At 40.6% G+C, this 23,077-nt stretch overlaps 2 protein-coding genes and 1 pseudogene across 2 annotated transcripts in view; 1 reads left to right on the top strand and 2 right to left on the bottom strand.

The window, feature by feature from the left end:
* The window catches only part of LOC138039696 (uncharacterized), a 218,669-nt gene that overhangs the window by 5,722 nt on the left and 189,870 nt on the right, over positions 1-23,077 (bottom strand). The gene's annotated exons all lie outside the window — the stretch shown is intronic.
* Positions 1-23,077, bottom strand: part of LOC138041859 (uncharacterized) — a 143,559-nt gene that overhangs the window by 1,259 nt on the left and 119,223 nt on the right. The window contains exon 10 of the mRNA XM_068887538.1: positions 14,315-14,695. The gene's annotated coding sequence lies outside the window, so the exon portion shown is untranslated. The remainder of the gene's footprint in view (positions 1-14,314; positions 14,696-23,077) is intronic.
* LOC138041669 (uncharacterized) lies at positions 7,153-8,514 on the top strand (annotated as a pseudogene).

Genomic DNA, 23,077 nt, shown 5'->3' with positions numbered 1-23,077 from the left:
CGTCCCCTTAATGCTACACTCTTGAATCTAAAGAAACAACAAAAGATCAATGACTCCACTTATTCCAAACTCAGAACCACTAATGGCATTCCACCTGCTATCCGCGGCTCTATCAAACATCACATAGAGGGCCACCCTCTCAGACCCATTGTAACATGTTTTGGTTCTGCACTTTATAATACGTCCAAATTCCTCACCAACATCCTTGCACCTATCCAAAATCGCAATGGCTACTCTGTTCCTAACTCACAAAGTTTTCCCAGTGAAATAACTGACATCAACATCCAAGATGACGAAACTATGGTCTCCTTTGATGTGGTTTCTTTATGTACCGCGATCCCCGTTGACAAAGTATGTCACTGCATCAGGAAGAAATGTGCTGATTATTTTTCGCTACATTCTGGAACCAAACTGGACGTTAGTGATATAGTCTCGTTATTAAACTTCGTGCTGTCCAACTAGTATTTTGTCTACAATGGTAACATTTATAAGAAAATCCATGGATGTGCTATGGGTAGTCCTGTCAGCCCCGTAGTGGCCAACTTGTGTATGGAGGAAATAGAAGAAACAGCAATCAGTTCAACTCCTGTCCCGCCGAAAGTTTGGAAGCGTTATGTAAACGACAGTTTCTGCATTATTAAAAAGGATGCAGTTTTCTCCTTCCACAATTCACTGAATTCTATCGACCCGCATATTTCCTTCACTATCGAACATGAATCCAATAACCAGTTGTCATTCCTTGACACCCTCGTCTCACGCGATTCAGAGAAGCTCAATGTTGACGTCTACCGGAAACCTACATATACAGATAGATATCTCGATTTCGACTCCCACCACGACAAAAAATATAAAATCAGCGCTGCTGCGACACTTCTACACAGAGCTTTAAACTGACCTCCCCAACTCTGAATCTGGTAAAGCCCGTGAAATTGCTCGAATTAGTGCCGCACTACAGTCTAATGGTTACCCGCCAAAAATCACTACTGATATCAGTAAGACAGAAATCTTCAACACCCACAGGGGTTGGGCTCACCCAACGAATCGGCAGAACTTTGCGAACCTTCCCCAAATTAAAGGTATTACTGAGCTACTCACGCGAATTCTTAAAGGCCCGTGAAAACGCTCGCAACATTGTTGGGCCCAACTATGTTGCGAGCGTTTGCACGGGCCTTAAGAGCCACGACATTCAAGTCACCAACAAACCAATTAAAACTCTCCAACAGGAATTCCCTGCCCCCAAGTTTCGACCTCATAAAGACGATCAATGCAACGTTGTTTATCAAGAGATTATCAAGGTAAGAGAAGTAATCCCTCATACTGGCCCTATTCCCATCGTAATCCCTCTTAGGTTATTTTTAGATGATATCAATTTTCCCGCGGATAATGTTACCGCGCGCGTTACGTGGAAGTTTCATGGACGAGGGAAAGTGCAACAAATTCTGTACGATGCCACTCTCCGTTTTCAAAATTGAGTTTCATGGCCTGATAAAATTCATTGTCTGCAAGATACAGGTTTCAAACATACATCCTTGGAATTGCTTAACTGCCTAGTTTGCAGTGATACCAATTTGAAGAATTTCCAATCAATCAAACCGTGTTAAATAATTTTGACATATGCAGATATGTTTACCTTGGTTGCATTGCGTTACTTGTCCATTTATTGCGCACTTTCTCATCGTCTACAAAATTCTGTCGTTTTGTAAAAGGGAGATATATTTTACGCGTGCGTTGCAAATTGACTTCAATCCGATCTTACGTTTTTAAAAATCTTTATCGTGCGGTCAATTAAAATTTTCCTGTCATGTGTGGTACTGTTTGAAAGCGTTAGCTGTCTAATTTATGAATATCATAGAATTAAGTCACCATAGTTTAAGTCCGCTAAGAAAATCGAGAACGCGTTGACCAAGTCAGGAATATGTTACTTGGTGACTGCAGTCCGCGATATTTCATTGTGTACAAAATTCTGTCGCCTATAAAACTCGTTACTTTCAAGATACAAGATGCAAAGATATATCATTTAAATCGCTTAACTGTGTTGTTTACAGTGACACCAATTTCAACACTGTCCAATGTACGAAACCGAGTTTAATAATTTTGAAAGATGCACGTATATTTCACATGCGTGCTTTGCAAATTGACTTCCATGCGATACCACTTGTTCATACATTTTTATCGCACTGTCTGTTCAAGTTTTCCTTTCATGTCTGATATCTGTCTAATTTATGAATATCTAAGAATTAAGTCGTCATATTTTAATCCCGCGAAGAAAATCAAGAACGCGTTAGCCAAGTCAGCGATATATTACTTGTTGACTGTAGTCTGCGAATTGCCAATGTTTACAAAATTCTGTCGCTTATAAAACTCGATCCTTTCAAGATACAGGTTTCAAACATCTATAACTGAAATCGCTTAATTGTCTAGTTTTCAATGATACCACACTCAAGGTTGTGCCATATACGAAACCGTGTTAAATCTCTTTTTAAGGAGACAGCTATATTTAACATACGTGCTTTGTAAATTCACTTGAATCCGATAACACGGGTTCAAAAATTTTTATCGGACGCTTGATTCAAGTTTTCCTTTCATGTTTGGTACTGTTGTAGAGCTCTATCTGCCTACTCTATCACGGTATCAGAATTAAGTCAACATCTTTTAATCCCGCAACGGAAATCGAGAATGCGTTTCTTAAAGTCAGAGAGATCGTACTTATCGACTATAGTCTTCCATTTGCCATTCTGTACAAAATCCTGTCGGTTACATAACTTGTTCCTTCCAAGATACAGGTTTCAAAACATAAGTCATTGCAATCGGTTAACTCTGTATTCAACAAGTCACGTTTGTCCACAAAATGTACATATACGATTGTCTCTCAACATCCTCCGCCATTTTTGTTTGATGGTAAATCGTGAACGACGCGAATCATTGCGTGGGAATTCGCTGAGCTGTCAACATTGGTAAACATAGGAACATGTGATTGGCTATCAGTTAACCCTCGTGGGAATACCGGATCTCGCAGGAGATCTACAAATAACTTAAGCAGGATTACGATGGGAATAGGGCCAGTATGAGGGATTACTTCTCTTACCTCATAATCTCTTGTGTTTATAAAATCTCTTGCGCATCATGTCCATGGAATTACATTGGTGAAACAAAAAGATCAGTTAGCACCAGGAAGAAAGAACATATCAGGAATAAAAAACAATGTGCTAAGGGTTCAAATGTTGCAAAACATGAATGGACTTTTGATCATGTAATAGACTTTGATAACTCTACGATGATTCACAAAGGAAATTGCCGCATTAGAAAGACACTTGAGTTATGGCATACGGGCAAAAATGTTGAGGCGGACAACAATTCATGCCCACTCCTTAGACAATACAACATTCTTTTAAAAAAAAAACATTAATCTTAGCATTCTTCGCATTCATCCGAACATTCTTCTCACACATTTTTAATTTATGTGTATCACTCTCTATATTTATATGTTTTAACGGTTCAATTTAGGCGTGCCTTATTTAATTTGTAAGCTCATTTAGGTTAAAAAGCAAGAACACAGACAAACCAGCAAAATAAGGGGAAGTCACTTTAGGAGGTATGTTTTTAATATAGACTTAAATTGAGAAAAACTGTCACCAGTCTGGATTTCTCTATTGAAAGAATTTAACAATTTAGGTCCTTGAAAGCGTATTGCGAACTGTGGGATATTTGTTCTACAAGAAAATAAGTAAAAGATATTGGAGCTTCTACTAGTATTATAATGATGAATTTGATTAGTCAGCAAAAATATCTCACTGAATGCATCAGGAAAGAGGCCTTTTATAAAAGAAAACATAAACTTGCCAATTTGAAATCGATAAATATCACTGAGTTTCAGAATTTTCAGCTGCTTGAAAATTGGTTCAATATGAGCATCGAATGCGCTTTTTGACGATTCTTAAAACCTTTTTCTGAAGTACAAAAATATGCGATTTAGATTAGGATAGGTCGATCCCCATACTGATATGCAGTAAACAAGATAAGGATAAACTAAGCAAAAATACAAGATGCACAAAGAGGAAGTGGGAAGGCAAAAGCTTGCTTTATAAATTATGCCAATAGATTTTGATATTTTTCTAGCCACATTAGCATCCACGTTAAATTTCATTAAGAATAACACCTAAAAACACGGTTTTTTTTACTTTTCCAATGGCACATTGACTAATCTCTAGATTGATGTCAAGTGTTTGCCTTTTTTGCTTGGGGTTTAAATACAATGAAGCTGTTGTTTTTTTTATTTATACAAAGTTTATTGGCTTGGCACCAGTCTGTTAAGTTAGGTGATTCTTCCTTCAAAGTATTTTCAATTACATTTACATTTTTGTGTGAAAAGAAGATGTTAGTATCGTCAGCGAATAGAATGAAGTCTAAAACTTTGACACATCACACATATCATTAATGTAAATTAAGAAAAGAAGACGACCAGGAATGGAGCTTTGAGGGACACCACACTTGATAAAATGATGTGAAGAATGAGAGCCATTTGTCAGAAAACCAGTCAAATGCAATCCCACGAATACCATAGTGTTGCAATACTTGCAACTCATCTAAAAGAATTTGATGATTAACAGTGTCGAAAGCTTTAGGCAGATCAATAAATATTCCTACTGTAACCTCGTTATGTTTATCCCTTGAAGACAGTAGACTGGCTGTTGAAAGCTCATATTTTATAAATAATTTTTACCAGAGAACGCCTACTCAACTTTACTATGATTAATCCTGGTAACGGATCCCCGATATTTTTACTTGTCATTCTAGTTGTTTCCCAGTCAACACAGTTGCACTGTCAAATTTCGAGTCAGCACATTCACACCAGTAATAATAATAATAATAATAATAATAATAATAATAATAATAATAATAATAATGACATCTATAAAATCTACATCTATCGGAGAATTGTCCACGTAAGGAAAATGGACGAAAAGAGGGCAAGATGAATTTAACATTACATTTTTGGAATAACATGGGTTACCAGCATCTAAACCGAACAGCCCAAAACCTACGCGATAAACTAGCACATATCGAGAAGACAACTAAAGCAACAGCATCTCAGATTAGAGAAGAAATTCAACAACAGCGAAATAGACGAAACCAACAACAAGATGGAAGTACAGAAATCGAAGAAGGTAATATACTCCAAAATTCAATACAAGAAGAAAATGAATCTATTAACACTGATCAACATGCTAATTCTGTAAGAAATACCCAAGCGGAAAATGTAAACACTGAGGATGCCGGCGATGAAGAATATCTAAAACTACTAGCCAGAGCGACTGAAATTTACAACAAAATCGTCCAACAAACAGGTGATTGGAGCTACAGAGATGAGAGTACTTTTTTCAAGAAAAAGCCACACAAGAATCAACTTTCCAATCTACAAAATGTTGTGAAAAATCTAATCAAAGCAAATCCAGTCGAAGATCATGCAAACTTTGTTTGTGGATGACCTAAAATCATATCACAAAAATGCTGTAAAAGCAGCTACAATAGCAAGAAGTAATTCAACCATTGAAGTAAACCAACCCCAACCTAAACATCTCAAGACTATACTGAAAAAAAAAAGTAGAAAAGAAATTAGAAGAGGAAGTAAAACAGCAACGATGGATAGGCCAGTATACAGTGCAACAATGACAAGATGAGCATTTACATCATTAATCCTATAACATTGTGCCTCCTGCTTCCTGAACTTTCATTTCCAGTCCCGTTGCTATGATACCAATGACGTCAGCTCGTTGCTAGGGACCTCGTCCGCACGTGTAAAGAAATGAGTTGAGTTTTTGTAAAAAATGTGCGTGAGAAAGCGATGTTGTTGAACGTTATGAATGTAAAACTGGAGAATAAAGTTGTACAAAACGAACCAGCAGAGTTTTATCGTCGCCCAGCAGCGACATTTGGTCCACCGAGCCGGAGATTGTGAATCAAGGGGAAAATCGCCGAGTCAAGCTGTAAGACAGCTGTGAAATTGCGTGGAATTGTGTGTAAAATTTATCATCGAACCGCCTGGTTCAATAATGTGGATTTGAGTGGAAGAGTCATTCAAGTCGTGCCAAGATGAGTGCCTCAAACAGAGAAGAAGGCGAAACACCTCGACTGTTCACGCCAAGTGAGTCTACTACTTCAAGTAAACGTTCCGTTTTGAGAAAGAAATTGCGAGCTGAGAAGTTAGCACTGGAACTAAAAATAGCCAAGCAAACGTTCGCAAATGAGATCGAGTGTCTACGAGACGAACAACAGAAGCGTGCAAAGCTCTTGGAACTTCAAAAGAAAGCTGAAGAATCAAGATTGGAATATGAGTTCGAAGATGCTATCGCCCAGGAAGAAGGTATGTCAAATAAAGGTGATATTGATGAAGAGTTAAATGAATTACCTTCAAACAGTGTGAAGGCTCGGGTCTCGCGCTTAGACCTGGAAATTACTGAAAACAATCTTGTTGAAAAACCTCACATGGAGGAAGTTAAATCCACCAAACCAGAGGTCGTAACAGAGGTTTCTAGTGAGCACCGTAAAAGAGAGACATGTGAATCTTTTATTGCTAAAGGTGAAGCTGAGTTGAAAGCCTCTGCCACAGGAGACCCTGGTGTGCAAACGTCAAAGATAAATCCGTTGTTTGAGAAAATGCTGCATGGGTTTGGGAAATTCGTTAAACCCCACGTGCTGAAGTTCAAAGGAAATGCCCTAGTGTACTCAAAATTCAACGCAGCATATAATGCTGAAGTGGATAAACAGAGAAGCTTAAATTTCTGTTAGATTCTGTGGATAGAAGTGCAAAATCACGTCTAGCGAAATTCATGCTAGGTTTAGATAAATACGTGGAGGCATGGACTGCGCTCCAGGAGCGGTTTGGTCGTGTTTCCGACCATAGTGAAAGAAAATAGTGTGCAGATCCGGCAGTATCAAGAAATAGTTTCTGAATTGATAGGCATTTTTAAAGAACATAACTTTCTTCACGAGCTTAGCTAGCAAGTCCCTGAAGCAACCGTTTCTAAACTTCCCACACGCCTTTGCGGCAGATGGGTCGAGTTTGTTGAAGGAAAACCGAAATTGTCAACCTGGGATTCATTTGCAAATTGGCTGGAGAAAGAAGCAAAAATTAGTATATCCAAGCAGCGTTGGATGCCTGAGAAGAGAGAGTGGAAGCGTTCAGATACATGTAAAGTTGATAGGCGTAAGCCAGCTGACAAATCCCAACCTGGGCTGTTTGCAGGAGCCACGGGAGAATCTTTACGCGCCAGCTGTGGAACAAAGTGCCCAATTCACCAGTCCACTAATCACACTTTGCAAGAGTGCAAACGATTTCAATGTTGACTAGCGAGAAGGAGAAAGTTGTTGAGGAACACAAACTATGCTTATGTTGTCTATTACCCGGTCATCGTCTGCGTAAATGTCGTAGTAAGAATAGATGCAAAGTTGAAAACTGTGACATGCGTCATCATACCCTTGTACATGAAGTCGACTTGAGATTTATTGAACGGGGAAAAGCGAAACGTGAATCAGAACAAGTGCCAGAAGTTGAGAGAAACCCAGCTCCTGTCTCCCTGGAAGGTAGAGACTCATCACCACGTCAGGCTGTGGAACCTCTTGAGGAGTATCAACAATTAGCGTACACAAGTTGTGAGACTGGTGGTCTTGCTTTGGTTGAAGTACTTCGCATAGTTGTCTTTGGAGAAACAGGAAAACAGCAGGTGATGGCATTGCGTGACTCAGGCTGTAACACAACGCTTATAGATGAAAGCTTAGCGCTCTCACTTGGGCTTCAAGGCAAATAGGTAGATCTCGAAATTCAAGTAGTAAATGCGCAGAAGGTGTTTGCTTCCCAGCACATCAAGAAATGCCATGTCGCACGAGTCGGAAAAGAGGAAGTCAAGTACTCCTTGCGAGATGTGAAGACAATTCCTAGCCTGAATGGTCCGGATCAGAAGTTGAAGTGGTCAACAATCAAGCAACATGTGAAGAACTTGGACTTGCGTGACACTGACAAGGGGTCCAGTGAAACTCATAATTGGAACTAACAACTCTGACTTGATTCTTCCAAGACAAATTCTGAGACCCTCAGGTCAACCGGAACTTGACAGGGTAGCTTATGCTGTTGAGACCCCACGTGGATGGGCGGTGACTAATTGGTTACCTGGTGAGCGAAGAGTAGCATCTCCATACAATGGGTTCAAAGTGTATGAAAGAAGTTCAGTTGAAAATGAGGAGCTGAAGCAGCTGGTCATGGCTCAGTCAGAGATAGAAACCTTGGGCGTGGTCAAGCTAGCTGATCCAACCCGTTCGATTGAGGACAAGCGAGCATTGTCACTGATGGAAAAGACAACCTTTAAGAGTGTGAATGAAGATGCGTATGTGTCAGGTCTACTGTGGAGAGATGAGGAACCATCTCTGCCCAACAATTACGGAATGGCAAAGAGGAGGCTACAATCCCTAGAGAAGAAGTTTGAGAGCTGTCCCGAGATCAGAGAGAGATATGGAAATTAAATCCAGGATGACTTTGTGTAGGGCTATGTGAAGAAACTGAGTGAAGGGGAAGTACGGTGCGATAGTAAAGTGACTTGGTACTTACCACACAGATTTGTCATTAATCCAAAAAAACATGATCGCCTCAGAAGAGTCTACGATGCATCAGCAAAATTCATGGGACAAAGTTTGAATGATAAGATCTACACAGGACCAGATCTTCTGTCCTCTCTTTACGAAGGAAGAATTGCAATGGCCGCTGATGTGAAAGAATTGTACCATATGCTCCATCTCCCTGATCGTGATAAGCCAGCATTGAGATTCTTATGGAGAGACCCTCTGATAGAAGAACCAGGCCAGAGAGAACAGTGTTTAAAGAAGTGTCTGCGCCATCCAGGGCGAACTACACTATGAGGCGAAATGCTGATGAGAATGGGGAAGATTTACCTTTGGGTGTGAAAGCCGTCTACCAGCACTTTTACATGGATGATGGTCTACCGTCAACAGATTCTTGCGAGGAAGCTATTGAAATGAGGAAGCAGATGACAGAGTTGCTGTGTCGTGGAGGTTTCCGCCTACACAAGTGGCTTACAAATGACCCAGACGTCTTGGCAACCATCCCGAAGCAGGATAGATCTCCACGATTCCTCGAACTGAGTGAAGATAAGTTACCAACGGACAGAACTTGGGGCGTCATTTGGGATGCCCAAGAAGATATGCTCCAGTTTAGCGGACTGAAGGATGATCCAGGTACGACGAAGAGGAAGATCTTGAGTCAAGCATTCTCTGTTTGGGATCCGCGAGGACTTCTCCTTCCATTCTCAATCAGAAGTAAAATCATCCTGCAGAATCTAAATCGTATGAAGTACGGATGGGATGACGAGTTGAAAGAAACTGATCTACGAGAGTGGCGTGAATGGCGCAAGGAAGCAGAAAAGCTTGATGAAGTGAGAATTCCCAGAGCACTTATCCAAGAACAGAAACCTGTACGAGATACAGCACTTCATGTGTTTTGCGACGCTAGCCAGAATGCTTATGGCGCGTGTGCCTACCTAAGACGAGCGTTTATAGACGACACAGTAGAGTGTAGTCTTATAGCGGGAAAAGGCCGTGTTGCTCCATTAAAGTCACAGTCTATCTGCCGATTGGAGCTCATGGGAGCTTTAGTTGCTGTGCGGTTAACTCAAACACTGGTAGAAGAAATGGTTACAAAGATAGAGAAGATAACTTTCTGGAGTGACTCTACCACAGTCCTACATTGGATCCGCCAAACGAGCGCCACTTACAAAGCAGTCGTCGGTAACCGGGTGTCTGAGATTCACACAATCATGAGCAGTCTGGAGGCCACACTAGGGGCGGGCGCTGTGAGTTGGAGATATGTGCCCACAGAGGCTAACCCTGCAGATGACATCACCCGGGGACTAAGTCCTACGGCACTTGGCGCGGGATTTCGCTATATTAGTGGACCCAAGTTCCTGTATGAATCAGCAGAGCTCTGGCCAGAAAATAAAGTCAAAGCGCCCTGCGAGAACGATGACATCAAAGAAAAGAAGAAGGAAAGATGGGCTGGAGCATCTCAGGAAAACAAGGTCCTGTTAGGGTGGAAGAAGTATTCGTCACTGACCAAACTAAGAAGAGTTACAGCTTATGTGATGCGATTTGCAAACAATGTAAGAGCTAAGAAGGAAGTACGTCTACTGGGAGCACTTACGTCGAACGAATTGAGAGCTGCTCAGAATCATCTTGTGAAGAGGGCGCAAGTTGAATCATTCGGCGAGGAGATACAGTGTCTGAAGATAGGTGAGGAGATCCACAAGAAGAGTAGAATTAAATCTCTTGACCCAAGGTTGGAAGATGGTGTCTTGGTTGTCGGCGGAAGGCTGTAGAGAGCACAATGCCTACCTTACAGAACACGACATCTCAAAATAATTGACTTGCGCCATGAACTTGCACCGCTGCTCGTCCAAGAAATGCATCGTATCTACTCCCACCCGCCAACTCAGCACCCGCATAATCAAATCCGTCAGTAGTATTGGATCATCCATGGTTGCCCGGTAGTGCGAAACGCGAAATTCAAATGCAACTACTGTTACTGCCAGACAGTAAAGCCTCAAGAGCAGCAAATGGCAATTCTACCAGAGTGCCGACTTGAGCCAGGAATGGTGTTCAGGAACACTGGAGTTGACTTTTTTGGACCTATGTTAGTTAAGGAAAGACGCAGTGAAGTTAAAGTATACGGTGCTTGTTCACTTGCATGAGTACTAGAGCGTGCCACCTTGAACTTGTGGATGATCTTTCAACAGATCATTTCATCATGGCATTGAAAAGGTTCATTGCGCGACGTGGACGACCGCAGAGCATCCACAGCGATAATGGAACGAACTTTGTTGGTGCAAATAATGAGTTGCGGAAATGCATCAGACAGTTGGATGAAGAGAGGATACAAAACTTCTGTGCTCCTAAGGAAATCGAGTGGAAATTTCAGCCGCCAAGTGCCCCGCACTTTGGAGGTGCATGGGAGAGGCTAGTACAGTGCACCAAGAAGACGCTGAAGGCAATTCTTGCGGACAGGGCTGTTTCCAAAGAAGTGCTGAGAACCGCACTAGTCGAAGCAGAAGGAATACTAAACAGTCGACCGATTATTCATGTGTTCAATGATGCAGGGGACATTGAAGCGTTAACCCCAAACCATTTCTTGCTGTTGCGGGCAAATCCGAGTTATGAAGATGCTGAAGTTAGCGATGGAGAGATTAACTCGACAAAGATGTGGCGACAATCCCAAGCCCTTTCTTCTAAAGACGTTTTACCAAAGAGTACCTTTCTAGCCTGAGAGAAAGGAAAAAGTGGAAAGAGAAGAAACAGAACCTCAAAGAAGGAGATGTTGTCCTAGTTGCTGAGCCAAATCAGCCGCGAGGTGTATGGCCGTTGGGCAGAATCGTGTCCACTCATCCTGGGCAGGATGGGTTAGTTCGAGCTGTTACAGTACGAACTCATTTAAAAGGCCAATCACAAAACTTTGCTTAGTACAGGAGGCGGAAGAGTAGAACTTAAAATCGTCTCGACAAACATTGTGTCTCGACTAGGGGCGGAAATGTGCCTCCTGCTTCCTGAACTTTCATTTCCGGTCGCTTTGCTATGATACCAATGACGTCAGCCCGTTGCTAGGGACCTCGTCCGCACGTGTAAAGGAGATGAGTTGAGTTTTGTAAAAAATGTGCGTGAGATAACGATGTTGTTGAACGTTCTGAATGTAAAATCGGAGAATAAAGTTGTACAAAACGAGCCAGCAGAGTTTTATCGTCACCCAGCAGCGACAAACATTGCAAAGGTTTGGCCAAACATCCCAAACATAGTCTACAGTGTACACACTAGTATTGTCCAACAGTTAATTACAACTAAAATCTATAATGCAAAGAAAGTTCAAAGTGGAGTAGAAGATTTGTTATGCAGTTTCTGCCGCGTCAAGAAAGAAACTGTACCACACGTAATGTGCAGCTGGTCTGCAATCGCGCAAACGCTGTACGCCGCGCGTCATCATCGCATGCTCCGTCCAGTGTACTATGCGATCTTAAAGTCACTTGGAATCACCAATAACGAAGAAGACGAAGCGAATACTCCAATATTTCTTAGGAACCAGTTTGTCCGCCGTTATGACGTAGAAAGAAAATACGAAAATAGATGTCAACGGCCAAACATAACAAACAAGATAAAAAGTGAAATCAAGTTTAAAAAACCGAATTAACTATCCACCATCACGGGGACTTGCAGCGGTCCCCCATCCAAGTACTAACCTCATTCGGAGGAGCTTAACTTTAGCTGACACGTGAACTAGCATCAACGATTGTGATCTTTGTGTTAAATTGTCGAACTTAAAAAGGAAACTAACAAAAGTCCGGTGTCTTGCCGTAATTTTGTCACAGGTGCATCCTTTGTTTCGTGAGTTGATCGCAGGCGGGCGCTAAAATCGATGTCACTTTCAATTTTGCGATTTCACTTGTACGACCAAAAGTACGATAGAAAAATTGAACTCTGATTGAACGTAACAAAAATCTCCCGAAATGTTTTTCGCTGATGGCAAATTGTTTTATTCTCGATCGGCACTTCCTAGAAGTTCCTTCTCCTCTCCTTAAAAACTACATATTAATATTTATGTACTTTTGCGTCAATATTTGTTTTGCATAAAGCAGGCTAGCAAAATCTGTACCTTGCTTAGTTCGCATTTTTGAGGGTTAAGTCGCATATTTTGACGTCCCCCATCCAGATACTAACCCCACTGGAAAGGGATAACTTTGGAAACATTGGTCTTGGAAAGCTGTCAGAAGCTCAGAGTGCACGCTTAAGCTTGTGGTGAAAAAGAAGTTGGAAATGATCAACATGTCAGCCTTGAAGCCAGCAACTATTAGCCTCAGGCTCGGTGATTATTCGGTGAATATTCACTTCGACTTCAAGTTATAATTATTAAGAATCCCAACTGGCGGTGGGCAAACCAGTTGGCTATTTTACAAGTGCGACAGGAAATTGAACCAGGGACTACCTGAAACAAATTCAGTCAGTGGTCAGAACGCGGTCTTGAACCCGGGATCTCCGGATCTCAAGGCACGGGCCCTAACCGCTCGGCCACACTGCCTCCACCAGTAATAAGCAAAGGTTAGGTAGGCGGCTGGGCGGCGGAGCCGAAGGTTTTAGCAAACGTGTATAATTTTGGCAAGAGAAGGCTTTCCGTGTTTGCATAGCCTGATCTAAACACCAAGAGAGTTAGGAGAATTCGAGACAGTTATGGAAACCCGAGACGAAGTCGAAGCATAACTTTCGAGAATTCTCCCAACCGGCCGGGCGTTAAAATCAGGCACTGAAAACTGGGAAAAAGTCTTTCTATTGCTTTTATAAAATAACTTCCTTTTTCAACAAATATTTTTAGTATCCAGTGAATTTTTTTCCTGTTCAAAATATATTTCTCCATACATTATACTGACAGTAGGATTTTCTACTAGCCAATCAAATTTCGCGTTACCAAAGTCAAAATCTAACTTTGTACAAGCTCCAGAGTGAGCGTCGTGTCGATGCATGGGATTCAGCTTTGAAGCTCAAATCTCTTGGAAAAACTCCAAAACGTCAGTGAAAATTGTAAGAAATGCTTACAAAACAGGATTCTACGATGAGAGAACTTGGAGAATTCTTAAGATCCCTCGACGAGTTCGCCTAGCTCGAGATCATCGAGAGTTGCAAATCGCTGTTTTTCTTCTGTTCCTTTTTTTGCTTCTTCTCCTTGGGCTCTGAAGGTAAAAAAAGCTCCCTACCCAAAGTTGGTAAGACCTAAACCTAAACTTAAACCTAAACCTAAACTACCTAGACTTGGTAATGCGTGCTCTTTGGATTATTTTATAAAATGTTCTACTTGTACATTTGTGCGGTCAAAGCAGTATCTAGTATAACCCAAGATTAAGAACAAGCCAATTTCGATATAACTGAATTTGAACTAGACTGGGAAGCTCGGGGGAAATACATTATGATATTGGATTAGCGTGAGGTCCGTACTGGGAAATTATTTTTTTCTCAATGCGCAAGCGTGCGGAATTCTGCGAATCCTGCAATCTGATTGGCTCTGGGGGCGGGCGGAATTTTTCTATCTTGCCCGCCAACCGGGCGGAATCCTATCCCTGGTTGCGCGAGCTTGTGTCATGAGACGGCGTTAGGACCAAAAAATCGAGTTTTTGAAGCCTTTTACTTAAAATGTTTTTAAGGTAAACGGTGTTGCTTGTCAGGAAAGCCTCTCGCACCAAAAGTAGCGAAGGGAAAGCCGGAAATAAAAGTGCGTTCAAACCTGGTGCTTGTGGCAGTCCATTGCTGCAGTAACGTGAGTAACACCTGGGTGGATCAAGGCGGTAAACATAAAACGCTCCACAGTTGCGAACACTGATGTCCTTCGAAAAGTAGCAGCAGTCAGTCCCATTCAAGTGCTGCAAAAAACAGACTTTTCGTTGAACTATCTCCTCAGCCACTGTAGGATGCGTGCCACTGAGCCAGCCTGGTGAGTCTGTGTTGCAGTGATGTATCTTTGGACAAGAATCTGCCATTTGAGTCCCAGCCTCTCCGCTAAATCGATACCAACCAGACAACGTGGAATCGCACAGGTTACCAATGCTGCTGTTAACATGCGTCATTGCTCGGTTGGACTCATTCAGAATTCTATAGTTGGAACATTCTAAAACAATTTTTAAAACAGGTAACAATGTGAGGATTCTTGTCTCAAATGGGGCAGAGAAAGAGGACATGTTATTACGTTAAACAAAGCTTTTACAAAGTCGCCAAACACTGTCCGCCGAACAAAGGTTATCCCTGTTATCAGTAATAAATGAAACCCCAACCCTTAACTATAGCTAACCATACATCGCACAAAAGTTGATATTCGGACAATTAATTACTGACTTCGTTGGTAGGAAATTCCAAATACTAAGGGCGAAAATTTTCTCTGAAGGATTCACTTCCGGTTAAAACAATGGAGGGTGTTTGTGACGTCAGCGGTGGAACGGCGGCGAAATTGAGAAATTTATGGTGGCTTGTGCTGATAACACTAGTTCAGAGGAGCTTTTACCCGATGTAACCAGGGAAGTGAATGCAATTTGTACGACAGTGATGTTCGTGAAATCTCAGCAGCTTCCATGGATGTTTGGCGTTGTCCTTATCGTTTTGAACCATGTAGAATCCGTCATAATATGGAGTCTGAAAGTATCAGCGAGGAACAGACGGAGAGTGAAACGAATCGCTTAGAGAACACAGACTGGTAATTCTTTCTTTCTTCCTTTCGCCCACATCCTTTAGTATTTTATCTATATTTAGCACGAAGGACATCAATTTGTCTCTGTTGACGATCGAATGTTTTTTTTTTTCGCCGTTTTCTAGATATAACCAGTTTCAACACTTTCAAGAGACCTTGTTATTAGAAGGATAGACACTGCAACACTACAACATTTCACGTCGTGAAATATCAATTATTGCTGAACAAGATGCAGTAATTTTTGTGAGTAACAAGCTGCCATGGTAGCAGGAAAGCCTTGCAAAAACACCCTATATTTTGGCTTTAGTTGCTCATATCTTTAAAACGAACTCGGTGACTCCAATTTTTATTGCAGTGATCAGCAAGCAAAGATAAAACTCTCTGGAAAGTTTAAAGAAATTCTGTGCAGCGGATTCAGAGCTACCTTTTCAATTATTTAAGGTGGCTCTGAATCCGCTCCACAGAATTTTTTAAACTTTGCAGAAAGTTTTACTCTGCCATGCTGATTATATTTCATAAAAATGGGGTCACCGAGTTCGTTTTTGAGAAATGAGCAACTAAAGCTAAAATATGGGGTGTTTTTGCAGGGCTTTCCTGTTGCCATGGTAACTTTTTACGTCACAAAAATGACCGAATCTTTTTCAGCAATAATTGGTGCTTGATTTGGTACCATAACATTGCTGTTAATTGAAAAAAGTGTTGTAGTGTCAATCCTTCTAATAAGAACGTTTCTTTCAAGTGTTGAAACTGGTTTGAGCCACCTTAAGTAAGAAATAGGTTACAAGGACAACGAAAGACATACTAACTGTTTTTCTTGGTTCTTATGTCGCATTGCAGTGAAGTTTCTCAAAACTGGAGGATCGGATATCCAGTGAGTTATGAATTTAACAGCGCTCCCGATCCTTCAGTTTCTTCAAGTTAGATGCTAATTACTAAGTGATGCACTTTTGCGTGAGTGATAATGATTTTCAAATTCTGCGCTTAAGACAAATTTAGCAAATCTGTTCATTTTCTCAGTAAAAAGCACTTGAGTTTGTATCACGGTTATTGCAATAATTTGTTACGATTGGCGCAGCTGCCGTCGTTGCTTAAAATCCTCAGTGACAAATCCCAACGAACGTTTGAACCATTTCTCAATTTTTGGACCTAAATGGCAGAGAAAATCCAACTTTTATATTTTCGTCACACTTGAAAATCCTTGATGTATACTCTTTTGTTATCGGTTACTATTTTGTGGCCCCTTGTTGCGGAATTTGGTGAGTTCCCGGCTGATTTCTAGGAGAAAATTGTTTTACACAACATTCTAATGCTACATTTGAGAATAAAAATCAGCGATAAAAAACTTTTCCTCCGCTTCGAAGACTCCATGTCTTCATTATCAAGATAATAAAAAAACCAAGCTAGTGAAATACATATACATAAGAGAAGTATGAAAATATTTCAAAAATTAAGGTTTAATCTAAAAGTATAAAAATAGTCTATTATCATAGTAAAAATTGAAACTAAAACTAAAGGCGCAAAATAATCTATTGTCACGTAAAAAGTTTTGCACAGACGGTATCAGATTGTGTATTAAGTCTAGGTTGCAATCTCCTAATGAACAGCATCTCGTAGATTAGGCAGTCGAGCTTTGTTCAGGCTTACGGTGACGAAACGAAACGAAACAAAATGAAACAAAATGATACAAAATGAACAGAAGAAGAAATGTAAAGATTGTTCAATAATTGTAGACATGACTAAGTTAGTTTGGCGGAAAAGCCGGGGCGATGGGGTGCCGGAGTCTATAGAAGGCAAGGGGACCCGGGGTCTATGGAAAACACGGGGTCCCGGGATCTATGGAAAACACGGGTGCTGGGGTATATGGAAAACCATGAGTGCCGGTGTCTATAGAAAACACGGGGTGCCGGGATCTATGGAAAACACGGGGTGCCGGGGTCTCTGGAAAACACGGGGTCCCGGGGTCTATGGAAAACACGGGTTGCTGCGGTCTATGGAAAACATGGAGTGCCGGGTCTGTGAAAAACACGGGTGCCGGGTTCTGTGGAAAACATGGGGTGCCGGGGTTTGTGGAAAACACGGGGTGACTAAATAAACTAAATAATGAAATTGATACTATTGTTCCATCACAAACAAGATGATTCTGAGCAAAAACGACCCTTATCCAGGCGATTTGCCATAAACTTGACGAACGTCGGGCCGATTTTTTTCACGATTACCCAACTACAATCCGTTTCAATCTTGACTGTCCATTTGTGTCGGTCGATGCTTCTCTTTTCTTTAATTTGCTGTACTTCTGTTTTGTTGGTCAACAGTTCTAAGTGGTTATTGCAATGTTTCATTCTACTTTTTATAAAAATCATTTTGCGTTAATTGTGAGTAAAGTATCTATTTCTAGAGGAAGTGAACACTACCTGCCTTCAAAGAAGGTTGTTTCTCTTGTATAGTATACAGTGGACATGACAGTGAAAATAAACATTTTCCGGCTTTCTGAATAGTTTCCCTTGGCAAGTCCATTTTCTCGCCATCTTTGAAACAATGTCAAGATCTCCCGGAGATGGGGATATAGAAGAATTGGGCTTTAAAGTATTGCCACAGTCAAAACACGTCGTTGTTTGAGCTGGGAAGTACTGTAAAAGACAAATGAAAACTGCCCAATGTTCGGACAAGGGAAGCTAGCGATATTCAGTTGAAGGGAGTAAACGTAGAGTTGCCACGCATTACCGGGCACCAGCGGGACTGTGGCCGGGGAAGGCGAAGGCCACGGCAACGGCGAAGGCTGCTCATACAATCCCAAACCAGGCTCAAAATTACGCACAAGCAATACTTAAGGAATAACCTAGATATCTGAGTCACGATGGACGAAACTTGATTTGCAACTTTTTCTATACACGTTTTTATACTATCTTTTTATAATTTCCAACGTGTCTTATAAATATGTTAGAAAATTTGGTTTTTGGATTCCCGTTCAAATGTTACAGTTAACTTCCCATTGAAGCGGCGCTTTAGGATAGAAATCCTCCCTGTAATTTAAACTTGGAAAAAAGAATTATGAAATAGCAACGTTATTTTATTTCGTTATTTCAACCCTATTTTTCAAACGATCGATCCTTGTTTTCGTTACTGTTAGGTAATTTCTCTAAGTAGTTTTTTCGTCAACCTTTTCCATTAAATATACACTGTATTTTCGACCGCTGGAACCAACTTACCTGAACAATATGCTAAATTTCAGTTCACATGATCCAGTTAAGTTCCATTAAAGTGTTTTTTTTCTTTAAGAGTAGCAGTTCTCACACGTTACTTTCATTATTTAGTCACCCCGTGTTTTCCACGTCCCCGGCACCCCGTTATCCCGCGACCCGGCTTTTCCACCAAACCGACTAAGTTAAACGAGCGATATTTTGACCTTCCAACAATCTTCACGCTATAGATCACTGTTTCGCAAAATACCAGTTTCCTCAGTCTCATTGGTACTTAGCGAAACAAAGTTTCAAGATGCCAAGAAAGAGCCCTCTTTCTCCGAAATATGGTCCGATGAATAAAACAGACCAAGTTCACTGGGTCGAGTGAAAAATATATTGAATTGCCACAATGGTCATTTTATGAAACTTTGTTTCGCAAAATATTAATTTCCTCCATCCATCGGTAATTAGCGAAACAAACTTTATAAATGGGAAGAATGAGCCGTCTGTCTCGGAAAAGTGTTCCGGTAAGTGAAAAAAGACCAAGTTCACGAGACCGAGATACATTCCATAAAAAAGCTTGTCCCTCGGAAGTCCGAACAAAGGTTCAAATTGCGAGGGGAAGATATTAGCATACAAGAAAAACAAGTAGACCTTTTAAGCAGTATGGTAATTTTAAAAATGCTGCTTTTAAATCCGTTTGCCCAACTGGTTTTCTTTGTGCCTCGACAGTGACAAGAAAAAAAAATTGCCCTTATGTTATAAACACGTAATCGCAATGAGTTCTCGTAAAATTATGGGGGATTTCACTAGCTTGTGTTTTCAACAATTTTTGTAATGCACCTAAGCTTAAGTGTTGGAGCGGATCTTGCTTGAAGTTCGCTTCTCTTGGCTGCATTGCAGTATTTTGCCAATTCTTGTTCCAAGCCAACCTGGCGTGTTTCAATGAAATACATCAAAATGTGAATGATCTCGTTTTCAGCGATAAAGTGGAATAATTCTTTAGTAAAACTCTTCTTTGACCTTGAACTAAAAGAGTTTTTTTTTTTTATGGCTTCTAACTTTAGCGTGATTCCTATTCGCTGGCTATTGAAAGTTGACTCTGAAATTGATTCTTTCCTTTTCCATTCGCTCGCTGAGGATGTGCTTGTTTTCATAAATGGCGGCCAACCTGGGTCGAGTGGCGGCCAGACATGACATCGAGGCGTTTAAGGATACACACGTCGTATTTTCGTGGAGGAAAGGAGAAAATGAACGATCGACGTGCGGAAAATTACATTCCTGGTTCTTCTTTAAGTGGGAGAAGGTCATCGGTTTAAAAAAAATGATGAGCTACGGTTTTGGCTGAAATGTTGGAACGATTCTGCTTAAAGCTCAAATTGTAAAGAGGTAAATTTTTAACTTTAGAAAGCTTACATCGTTCGATCTGGCCTATAGTTGTGTGAAATCAAGTCATCGGTTTGAATAAATTAAAAAATGCTCTTGTTTTTCTTTTTGTTGCTAGTGCCTTTCTAGGAGTCGAAGAGTACATCATTCAAGGGAAAGACAGTTTCCTTATGGATACGGATTCGAATTTGTTGTACGCAAAGGGAGAGTTTGCCAAGCAGGGTGCGAGTTGTGCTGTTGTTGATTCAAACTCTGGTGAGGTTTGAAGCTTACTAATGTATGCCTCTTCAGGATTTTGCTGCCGCATCACTGATTAAATCTTGTGTACCTCCACTTTCAAGCAAGGAAAATTGACAAATTTTAAGCGTAAGAGCCAAAGAGTGGTTACAATATCCAGTCTTACACGCCACCCATGAACAAGCGGAGTTCCACAACACCTCCAGATGCAATACACATTACTATCTTAAAAGTTAGTGGTTCGTTATTTTTTCTGCATGAAGCAGTGATAGCACTTAGAGCGAAAATAAAAGGGCTTGTCGTCGCTAGTGCATTCTATTCTTAAGATACTCGTCCTCATAGGTTCATAGGTTTCTTTATTTCCACAGGTAAAACAATACAAATTAATAATACATGTAACAGAAAAATGTGGAGTGGAGATGTGCGAGCAAATACCCACAGGGTTAGTAGTGTTCGCACACCTAATCTAGCATTCATACAAGGTATTAATATTAATATCTAATATTAAATAGCAGGCAGACATGATTGACTACGTTGTGGAAACCAAGAAATAAAATAAAATAAACTATAATTAGGTTAATTAATAAGTTTAAGTTAGAAAGTAAACAAAGCAAAACAATGACACGTTGCAACTACAGCTAAACAAGATGTCATTCTCGGGCTTTGGGTGTAAACAGATGACCTTTAAGGTGATTCCCTGGTTTTGCATTGCGCATTCCTACTGCGCACGATTTTTGCGTCATCAGCACGCGCACATGAGCGCGCGCGCGTACAAAACATAAGGGATTTCCCTCAAACTAAGCTCGATAGCGAGATAAAAGCTCCTTTTCTCTTAAACGAGCACGGTGACCCCCACTTTTTATTCTATAAATTCAATGAGAACAATATCCGCAATAACTGAGAAAAAATTTGGCAGAAATCTATAGCTACTTTTTTGGCAAATGAAATAAATGCTACAGATAGAGACGTAACGGGCCCATCAGAGCAAGTCCAAATTATGTTTCCTTTAAAGGATAAAAATATCAATTAATAATACAGGGTATTTGAAGCCATTTTTTCTGGGACGTAGATGACTACGCAATCAAAGAAAGTCGAACTCTGTGTGATATAGCACGCCGCATTGAAAAATAATCGATCTTGTTTGTTGTGCACTGAGATAACCAAAAGTCACCTAAATAACCATATTTGTCAGCATCGTGGCATGAAAACAAGCACGGTGAGCCCCTCTTTTTATTACCTTTTTAACATCTCCTTGTACTGTAATGTCATCATACCAAGTTTCATCGGAAATCTATGACGGGTTCTTTTACCCGGGAATCACCTTAAGCTCATTTCTAAAGCTTTGGAGAGAGGAAGCATTTTCTATTTGTTAAGGAACTTTATTCCAACTATTGGCTGTTGCAAATCTAACTGAATTTGCCATAATTCGTTCTTGGCCGAGGTCTGAACAGATTTTGGTTTGATCTTGAACGTGTACAATATCAATGGGCCTCTCTGATGTTTGTGAAATAGGAGTCATAAATATCAGGAAGCAAGTTATTTTGATGTTTGTATACAAGCTCACCCATTTGTAACTTAGTAATTTGAAATATGTTCATTATACCTAATCTACTAAACAAGGGTCTGCTATGATCTCACCACCCTTATTGTGTTACAATCCTTAGTACTCTTTTCTGTAGCAGTAGTAAACAGTTTAATTTAGTAAGGTAGGTACGTCTCCATGAGACAGTACAATGGTAGTAGCCAAAACGCGGGGCCGGGGCGGGGTCGGGGTCGGGGTCGGGGTCGGGGTCGGGGTCGGGGTGCCTTTTCTTTTTTCCATTTTTTTTGGTTTCAATTTTTATCGTTATTCTCCTGTTGGTTTTTGCGATAACCTGACTTAGTCTTTTCGAAAATCGGAGTTTGTTTTTGGAAGTTAAGATCATTTCCGGAAATGCTGAAATTGGAGTTTATGAAATATACGCCAACTGCCAAAAACACTGAAGACTCGCTAATCTCCACACTTAAAAACAGCATTGCAATGTTTACTTCTTGAAAAAAATAAAAAAAATTGTGATCGTCACGCAGTCACGCAACGTTTAAATTTGCTTGTTGCTCGTGTTGCTGTCATGTTGTTGTCTGTCTTTACTAGAAACGGTTTGTAGTAAAGCCAGAGTCGCACGGGAACTTGCTAGTCAATTCTATTCGGACGTCACGGGATCGAATCCAATATCACTATAAAAAACAGAACAACATTGAAAACAATTTTGCGAAAACAAGCAAATGATAACGTTGTGTGACGACTATCGTGGAACTGTGGCTATGTTCTGTTTCGTTTTAATTGTATTGCGGAGGTTTTTACGAAGTAAACATTAAAATGTGCTTTTAAAATGTGGAGCTCAGCGGATCTTCAGTGTCTCAAGAAGTTAGTGTATATTCCCCACAAAAATTCCAATTTCAGTCTGAAATTCTCTTAATTTCGAAAAACAAAGATGTCGACCCCGACCCCGACCCCGACCCCGCGTTTTGGCTACTACCCAGTACAATACGACAGATGTGAATAAATTAAACTATAATATAAATACCAACACATAGATCCTCAAGAGGTTTCCCCTTCTTGCTGCTGGTTGGGACAAAATGATGCATTCCAGCCGCTTTCCCCATTAAACTTCTTCATTTCTGCCTCGTAAAAAGCGGCATTTTCTCCACCAGAGAGCATCTAATACTTTTACCTTTTGGAAAATTTTGCCTCAGTTTTGTTTAAGAAGTCTACTTATTAAAGATTAAAGATAAAGATAAAGATTAAAGAAATCTCACCAGAGTCTGAATCAACAACAGCACACTGCTTGGCAAAGTTTCGCTTTTTGTACAACGAATTCGGATCCGGATTGATAAGAAAACTGTCTTTCCCTTGAATGATGTATTCTTCTACTCTTAAAAAAGCAATAGCAACAAAATAAAAACAAGAGCTCTTTTTAATTTCTTGAGAGAGATGACTTGATTTTACACAATTATGCCGTAAGCCTTA

Source organism: Montipora capricornis, chromosome 3 (genome assembly GCF_036669925.1).
Source record: "Montipora capricornis isolate CH-2021 chromosome 3, ASM3666992v2, whole genome shotgun sequence".
Lineage (NCBI taxonomy): Eukaryota > Metazoa > Cnidaria > Anthozoa > Scleractinia > Acroporidae > Montipora > Montipora capricornis.
This window is presented reverse-complemented; position numbering and strand designations above follow the sequence as displayed.